Below are 9,602 nucleotides of genomic sequence, written 5' to 3'. Positions count from 1 at the left end.
ATTTGGTATCCCAAAAAGACGTACATACATACAACAAAAACGTAAGCAATGCGTACAAACGCTGCCGGGAATGCATTGGCACAAAAATACAACAAAAAATATTTTGCACAAATTGGCAATAAAGTCAGTTACCATTACCATAAACAGTTGCGTGTGACTTTTTGGTTTTTTTTATTTATCTTCTTCTTATTTAGCAGCCGTAAACGCATGTCATCATCGTGTGGCGTAAATATAATATAGGTGTGTGTACATTAAACATTGGTTTGTGTTATGTGGCATATGTTGGGCGCGAAAAGTTATTGACAATATCAAGATCTTGAAAAAAGGAATAAAAAAACGGAAGATGTCGTCTTTGCATTGTTTCCCAAAACCTTTATGACCAGTCGCAACAAGGACACAACAGGTCAAAATAAATGTCTAACAAATTTACACTTTAGAATGGCTTTGGGATTTTCTTATTGACCTTAAGATGTTTTGGTTGTTGTTGATGTTCTGCAAGAACATAGAATGATTAAGGTTTTTTGAGAGAATATTGGAGATGCAATGCAAAAAGGAAATCTATGGGTTTTTCTTTATTCCACCATGAGAAATAAAACGAATTTGACCAGATATAAAAACATTTTATTAACCGACGTTTTTAATATAGAGAAATAATAAAGAAAATAAACTCCGAAACATACTCGCTGTAATTTTTATAACTATCATCCATATACCTCAAAATATTTGTTGTAGATTCCATAAATTTTCTATAGTATTCTTAAGTAGCAAAGACGAATTATACAAATGTTGTACCCAATTAACGTTACCATTTGATTTTTAAGGTGTTCATCACATTTTCCCCAAAGTATTGATTGTACACTTAGTTAATTTTCGGTAATTGTGAATATCCAACCGATATGAATTTCGGGTCAAATTTAGCCATAACACCCATTTCATGGTACCACTTAGGTAATGAAGGCTATACGTTGATAGTTATTAGTCATTTAGGTTTTAATGGCCACTAAACAAGTAAAAACGTTGTTAAGTCGGGTGGGAGTTTTTATAATCTCCATCATGTGGTATGCACTCAAAAATTCTTTAAGGTGACCCCTATTCTTTCTATACCTTTTACCACACTGTGATTTGAGGGTATTATGTCCTTGTGTAAAAGTTTGTAACAGTCAAAATATATCGAGATACACCCATGGATCCTTTTGAGAATATGCATAGAAATCGGTGAAATTTTGTTGAAATCGGTTCAGATTTAAATATAGCTCCCATATATATTTTCGTCCGATTTTAGATAAATTGAGCATCATACTCCCAATATTTCAGGTTTAGATATAGCTTTCATATATATGTTCAACCGATTTCATGAAAATTATGTACCAAATAAATAAAGTTTGTCCGCTTATGACAAATTAGTGCACAACTTACCAAATCGAACCTAGATTGATATTCAATTAATGAGTTGTTTTAATTTAGTTCACATGTCTACGTACTTCAGGCAGTTAACTTCATCAGATTCCATTTCTTTGGTCCTCCAAAGATATTATGTCTATTCTATATAAAGGATATTGTACAGATGAGCATCTCTTGTATGTACCGAAAGTGGTGAAGGGTATCACATAGTCGGCTCCGTCCAACTTTTGAACTTTCCTTATGGTTTTGATTTAATTCAGAACTTATTCAAGAATGTTTCTATAAAATTTCAAGTGAATTAAAATATAAAATAAAACCTCTTTATTATATTTGCATCAAGTGACGTCAAGAGTGATTATTTTTTTCTCAAATCAGTTTTTACAACAGTCGGGAACGATTACTAAAAAACTACTAATCCAATCGCTTCTAAATTCTGACACGTTTTCTGCGAGTATATGACTACCGTATTAATTAAAAAATCAAAGGTTCTCCACTTTGTTAATTTTTGTACGATGTCAATAACCCTAGTACATACGAGAACCATACACGAACTTTTTCGAATGCTGTTGAAATTTTCGGATTCCGATGTTCCAGTTAGGAGTTATCATGTCCGCCATCAAAAATAAGGACTTTAATTACAAAAAAATAATAATAATTAGATTAATAATTTTCTGCATACATATATATTAGCCTCGAAAAACTCAGGATGGTAAATGACTTTTGGCGAAAATGAGGTTAAAACTTTAAAATACAATGTCTTCAAGATGACAAAAATGTGCACCAATATAATTATTATGATCTATGATCCAATTTTTTCATATCTTTCTGCAGATTTATAATCCGAGCATGGGCAATATTTCGCTTTTTGCTTGTTGTCTGATTGGAGGGAAATATTTACGTGGAAAGATCTAAATATTGTATTTTTCACACAAAAAAAAAATGGCTCACTTGAGCCCCAAAATATTGACAAACGATAGCTCTTTTATAAGAAGAGCTCCAGTTCATCTATATGAAGACCTTCAGGTCTACACGTCTTCGATAAAACGACCTCCAGATCTTCTATAAGAAGAGCTACAGTTCGTCTATAAGAAGACCCCCAGCTCTACTATGATAACACCTGCATCACTACAATAAATAAACCTCCAGGTCTTCGATAACAAGACCTCCAGCTCTGCTATAAGACCCGATGACGACATCGTGTAAAATATTTGATGTTCAGATTATAAAAGTAGTCTCTAAAACAACTAGAACCTATAAGGAAAGTCGGACGGGGCCCTCTATATGATACCCTTCACCACTATTGGCACATACAAGAGGCAGTAATAAATACAATATCCTGTAGATAGAACAGACATATCATCTTTAGAGGACCTTTGAAATGGAATCAGGCGAAATTAAATGTGTGATCTACATAGAAATGTATGAAAAATTCCATGTCAATCGGGGAGACTTTGATTCTTTGGTGTACTATTTGTATAAACCGAGAATATTATGTATATATGTAAATCTAGACCTAATTAAGCAACGGTGGCATATTTGGTATGCTGCAGCACAAAGCGCCGTCCTCGGTGAACCATTTACAAAGACAAAAGACATAATACCCTGTACCACAGTGTGGTGAAGGGTATAAACAGACAAAATAATTGTGTCGGTCCATTTCATCCTTTTAATATCATCTGATCATCATTAAAGGCGTCGAAGTTGACCATAACAGAACTTCATGTACAATTTCAAAGTGATCAGAGCGACATTTCCATCCTCTAGTATGGTAATGGTACTACTACAGCATTTGATTGGTCAGATTCCTTGTCCTTATTGATGTTTGTGTCATGGCAAAAATAATGGATTTGGTCCATTTCATCCCCTAAATATTACAATTGGTGTCGTCTTCGTATGTGCCCTGTACTGTGTTTACTAATTACAATTGACAGACGGATCGATTCCGCTGGTCCATATGACAATTGGTATAGAAAAATTGTCAAATTGGTGGATTTGGTAATGCAATCATCGAAAGTCCTACATTTAATAAACAGTAAAATTGACATTGAGAAAGATTTCGAAAATATTTTTTTTTTTTCGAAGTCGAGTATAAAACCTCACCATGACTCGCTTGGTGTTGCGATCAAAATATCTGCGACACCATTTTCGATAAAATTTCAGATTATAAAGTCAATTTTTTAAGTAAACAAATTTATTCTCATAATCCTTGGAGTATAGATCGTCATACCTCTAAACCAGATGAAAGCAAACCATTTAATATGATTATAAAGATAAATTATATGATTATAATCTATATGATCTTCAATTAAGAAAATCCAATTAATTGCATTCTTAGTATTGTCCTCTATAATGAATACCCGATCAATTTCCTTTTCAGTATGTAGTGATGTAAGAAAAAAATACAAAAATTGTATTGAACATTTCAGCATACATTACAATTCACCTTAAAACGCCCTTGTTACAGTATCTTATCGTGCAACCTAACAATAACATTAAGCATCGATTAATTGTTATCTTAAATGGATTTATCTCGGTTAAACTGTAAAATAAAATCGAAACAAAAAATATTCTAAATCACACTGCGAAGAACTTTAAACAGAAAGTAGTCGTAGCGACATATATATAGACAATCACTAAACTAAACGAATAGACAGAATAGACACCTACAGACATATATGAGGAGTACATTTGTACAATATTTTATATCTATATGTTAAATGTGACATTACAAACTAAACAAAATAAAATATACCAAAGTTGGCAATTAAGTCTGTGAGCAATGGTCGGGTGGTTGGTTGGAAGGTATGTAATAGTACCTGCCGCAGCTATAGCTGAAATGTAACGACGTCGCAGACGAGTGACGTTGAAACGTTGCTTCCACTAACCACTAACAACAACAATAAAACGAAGCAAAGCAACAACAAAAAATATTAGCGGCATAGAGGCAGTCATATGAGTGAATAGTTCGTCGTCGTTCGTTCGTACTACAAACGTTCCCAGCAGCTAACTGTCAATTATAACCAATCGCGCACCAAGTGCACATTAAACCCTATCAACCACTTTCGTAATTTATTGCTCTGTTTTTCTAAACTTTTCCGCAATCAGCAGTTGAAACTAAACGAACGAACGGGCGAACGTACGAAAAAAAAAATAAAACATCTACAACGCTTTGCAAACGATGAGAGATCCGCATAGCAGCAAATGAATATTTTTAAGCGTTAATATTGTTTGGCTCGAAAAAAACGGCAGTTCCTTCGTTGTAAATTTTGTTGTTGTTGTCGGTTTTCTTGGAGGTGGCGGTTGCTGTTGTTGTTATTGACGATCATCATCATTAAAGCAATGATGGCGGTGATGATAATAATGAAGATCAACGCCATCGCCTTGTCGATGATGATGACGTTGGCAAAAAGCCAAGTTTTTTTCTTTTTTTTTGGAAAAACACATGTTCTTTCATTTTTCGTAGCTGTTATTGTCAGTTATTCGAAGCACCCGGACCACAGTTCCACTCACCGGCAATCAAATATAGTGCGGAAAATTAAATTAGGTTTGCATAAGGGAAGAAATAATTGTACGATGCCAAACTATTTTTATGAAGGTTAATAGACATACTATGACCTGGAAAGTGACGGGTACATTGGGCGTATGAGTGCTGTCGCAACGTATACGCAAATGAGTTACATGAAACACTACATGTTCGGGAAATGTAAATATCTGAACAAATGAAGAATTTAGGGACATGATTGTTATGAGGGTACAAATATCCATATTACTGAATGGTTGATTAATTAGCATGTCGATTATCACAGTGAAAACTATTTCAGTGAATTTTGCATTTCGATACCCTCCAATATAATGCGGAATATGAATATAAGGTTACCTCCCATAAGGCATATTTTCCAACCAAATATATTGTAATTATATTTTTGGGCGTAGTCTCTATTTAATGAATTCACTTTTTTAATTGACTAGTAAATAGAGCAAAAACCCCCTGTATGTTCAATGATAAGGATGTCTGACATAGTACTTAGTAACATAATGATAGTCTGTTGGGTGTTTCACATTAATCGGTACTATTTTGAGCCTATATTTTCCGAAAGATAGTGAAGGTTCATGAAATAAGATTTATCAACCAACTTGTCCCCTTAGAACTAATTGAGTTTGTCTGACTCATGATGACACTTCATTCAACAAATCATATTGGTTTCAAATCATCTTGGTACCACTAGTCAGATTACCTTTTTGTCACTTGTCCATAATACTTAGAACCCTAAATGGTTTCGATGCAGTTGAAGTTCGCCATAAGGGAATACTAGAAATGAAGGGTATATAAATACCCTTCACCAAATGAGCTGTTCTTTGGTACTCAAGATTTTTAATGGATGATGAGTATATTTAAAAAAACCCCCTTCAGAAGTCGGACAAGTTATTTTAGATTCAATTCAATGCTATATATAAATTTAACTTCAATTGGATGAACATTGGGATAGTGGTGAGCCATTTATAAAAAATTAGACGGAAATATATATTTCTAAAAAATTTAACACAAGTTATTCTTGACTCAATTAAATACCACATGCAAAAGTTCGCCTCAATCGGATAGTTAGGTGCCCCATTTGCCAAAAATCTGACGAAGGTATGTATGGGATCTATATACAAATCTAAATAGATTTCTACAAAATTTAACACAAGTTATTCTAGGATCAATTCAATACGATATGAAAAAAATCGCCTCAATCGGATATACCTTGGAGGTTTGGTCCCTCCACAGAAAATCGGACGAAAATATATATCTAAATCTTAAATTATTTCAATGAAACTTCACATCTGTTCTTAATTCAGAACGCTGTGCAAAATTTTGTCTCAAGAATACATGGACAGACAGACGAATGGACATGGATAACTCGACTCATAAAATGATTCTATGCATATTCTCAAAACGAATCACGGTTTTATCTCGTTTCCTTTTGCCTGTTACAAACATATGTACAAAGAAATTATACCCTTTACTACAGAGTGTGATGGGTATAAATATTGGTAGCTCCTCTAACAGCTGTAAATTGGTATTCCATTTGCTCCAGAAAAGGTTTAATTTGTCGACAAAGGTCAAGCTTTATTTTCTGTATATTGCAGTTCCTATCCCAGTTTGTCATTCAGTTTCCGACACCTCGAAAAATTTATTGGATACCCCATAAAGTATATGGATTCTTGACCAAAATTAAATTTTAAAATTTTGTCATGTTCGACTCTTTGTCCGTTCCGTTCGTCTGCCTGTTGAAATCACGATAGAGATTGCAGTAATTTAGATAGATCTTTGAAATTTTGCACTTACATTTGCTATTTCCCCTAAAAAGTATGGTGTTGGAAATAGGGTCCTTGTTTTGACATAACCCCCTTTAAAGGTCACGACTATTTTCCATATTTTGATGTTCAGCCGCATTTTCCAATTTTGCATTTCGGGGCTTTGTAGGCTAGCAAACATCTGCACAAAACGGGTAATTTTAGGCCGATGTTCTATAATTTGACTTAAAGACCCTCTATATTTTCACTATTTTGGCATTCAAGGTTCTTGGTAAAGAAAATACACAGAAAATCTTCAATATAGTTCAATGTTTGCAAATACTTGCTACATTAAATGTTCTAAACTAATTTTCCAACCTTAGTGTTTGTAATTGCGTTCCATGTCATAGTCTCCATGGAAAAAGTAGGAACATTACTTACTAATGAAATTTGTGTATGTAATTTTCTCAGAGCATATACAACCAATAGCAGACTCCATAATCATATAAATGTGCCGAAAGATTTAGGACATTTTTATTTACATCATATGGTAACATGTTCCGAAATGTATTCGCAGACTCAAGTGAAAACTTTTGAATACATATTTTCCACCACGTCGCACTCTACTGGTGTAAATATCGACAGACCTCAGTCCACTTCGTTTACTATGCCAATTATCCGGATGTCCTTATCGACCACAGTGAATGGCCGTTTAAGTTCGATCATGCGGTTCCGAATTTTCATTTTAAAAGATTATGGAACTTCGCTTTTTCGAACTGTTCTCGTCGTCTACTAAAGCAATTAAATTGAAGGTTCGTTGCTGGGTTTTCGTATATTTTTTCTCTTTATGGGATCGAAATCTGAACATGTTCCTATTTAGTGTTGCCCTTCGAAAAAATAAGAACCAAGGGACCAAATTTAAAAAAAATATTTAAAAATATAAATTTATTTGTTTTTCGGTCCAAATTTGGTCCGAAATATCCCGAACGGCAACACTGTTTCTATTTCAAAGTAGAAAGACAGCCATGCTGTTACGAGATCTTTGGTTTTTAGAACTTTCCTTATTAGAAATAAAATGATGTTTGCCTCATATCGAATTCCAGGGTTGTGGATGAACAAGGGCCCGTAACAATTAACTGACGTGAATCTCTATTATTTTTGGAGGACAAGAGTTGATCCCCGAATAAATAGTAAATATCAACTTAACTTCTAAAGTGAAGTTACAGTTATGGATCGTATGACCCATCAATTCCACATGTTGGCCGGAAATGGGCTGGTTTGAGCAGATTGTGCGTTCTTATCGGTTTTCGAATTCTCCAAAGGCTTCAGCCAAATAAATTGTGGTGTACCACTTTGGTGTAGAAGCATCCTACCAATTGCTTCAAAGTGCTTCCTCTGCGAACAATCGACAAGAGCGATTTTGTGAGCGATGTGATTATTGATAGAAGAAATTTCTAAAGATGCCTTTATCCCACTGTAAGTCACATGACGATCTACCATTATAAAATCCCACACAACATAAATTTTTTGTGGTACAACGTCATCAGTAAGTGATCATCGGCCGAAATTGAATATATTTATTTGTAAATTTTTCTAACAGGATCAGATCTTCCAGGCTAACAATTTTCAACGAAAAAGTACAGATATCCCACTAGGCAAGGGGTAGAAACCACCATTTTGCAAACATTATACAAATGCTATATTTTTATTTACTTGTATGCACTGCTGTAAAATTCCTTATCTTCCCCTTAATAATTGAAGTAACCCTAATAATTGAAGTAACCCTAAATAAACTGCGCACACTATAAGCAAATCCACTTGTTAAGAGTTTGTTTTTGTGTGTGGCACATTATAAAACTTAGGACTAAGTTTTACTCACTAGGAATAGACCGAAAATATTTGCTTGTTTAAAGTATGGGTTCATCATAATTATCGCTAAGCCACGATCGATGCGTTTATTCCTTTTGCAACATTTTATTTGGCACTTGAGCGTGCGTTTACTTGTTTTCCGTTTTTTTTTTTTTTAATTTATTTATTTTTTTGTGTGGAAGCCTTCATTGGATAAACTACCACCCCTTCCTTGTTGTTGGCCAACAATCATCTGGCTTTCATATTTACTATGACTCTGAACCACCAACCAACAACACAGCCACTGCAGTAAACAAGTGAGCTATCACATGCAACAGCAAGTGAAATGTTTATGAGTTTTATGAGCAGAGAATGTTGTATCTCGAGGTATGGCCAGAAACAACAAAACTAACAACAATGCCAACTGCATTGCTTAAGCCTAAGACAATAACTTGTTGTTAAAGAAGATGCGCTCAATTCGTGTCATATATTTCCCTAATACGCGTACCGGCCTACTAACAACACTACCAGATAACCGACCAGCCAGCCAACCAACCAACCATCGAGCAACCTGGGGCAACATTCACTTTTTTATGACACCACTCAGACAGCACCGAATTTCAAGTGTTGATTCTTAAAGCCGGTCGTCCGTCCGTCGGTTTGTTTGGACAGACATCAAATGCAGCCTTAAAAGTCACCATGAAAAACATGCAAACTACTGACACAGGTGGCACAGTGGTGACCTCTAAATGAAGATGTCACATATTAACTAATTATATCTAAAATACACTTACTGAATAAAAACACGGATTAAAGTTTTTCATGCTGCTGATGTAATGGAATTAATCCTTAATTAAAGACAGTTAACATAAAAATCATCTGTAAAATAAATAGAGTGTAACGTGACCGTTTCATACATTATGCACGACCCAAGTTAATGTCAACCCACCTCAATATTTAGTAGTGAATAACGTCTCACTCTAAAACTGAGCCGGTATCATTAACTGCGTTCTTCAACTTCATTGCATTAAACGACAGACAATTTCCTTGAAGTACACAATAATTCTCATTCACAT

This window comes from Musca vetustissima, unplaced genomic scaffold (genome assembly GCF_032173495.1).
Source record: "Musca vetustissima isolate MV318-11 ecotype Yass unplaced genomic scaffold, APGP_CSIRO_Mvet_v1 utg9501, whole genome shotgun sequence".
Taxonomy (NCBI): Eukaryota; Metazoa; Arthropoda; class Insecta; order Diptera; family Muscidae; genus Musca; species Musca vetustissima.
Note: the sequence above shows the minus strand (reverse complement) of the source record.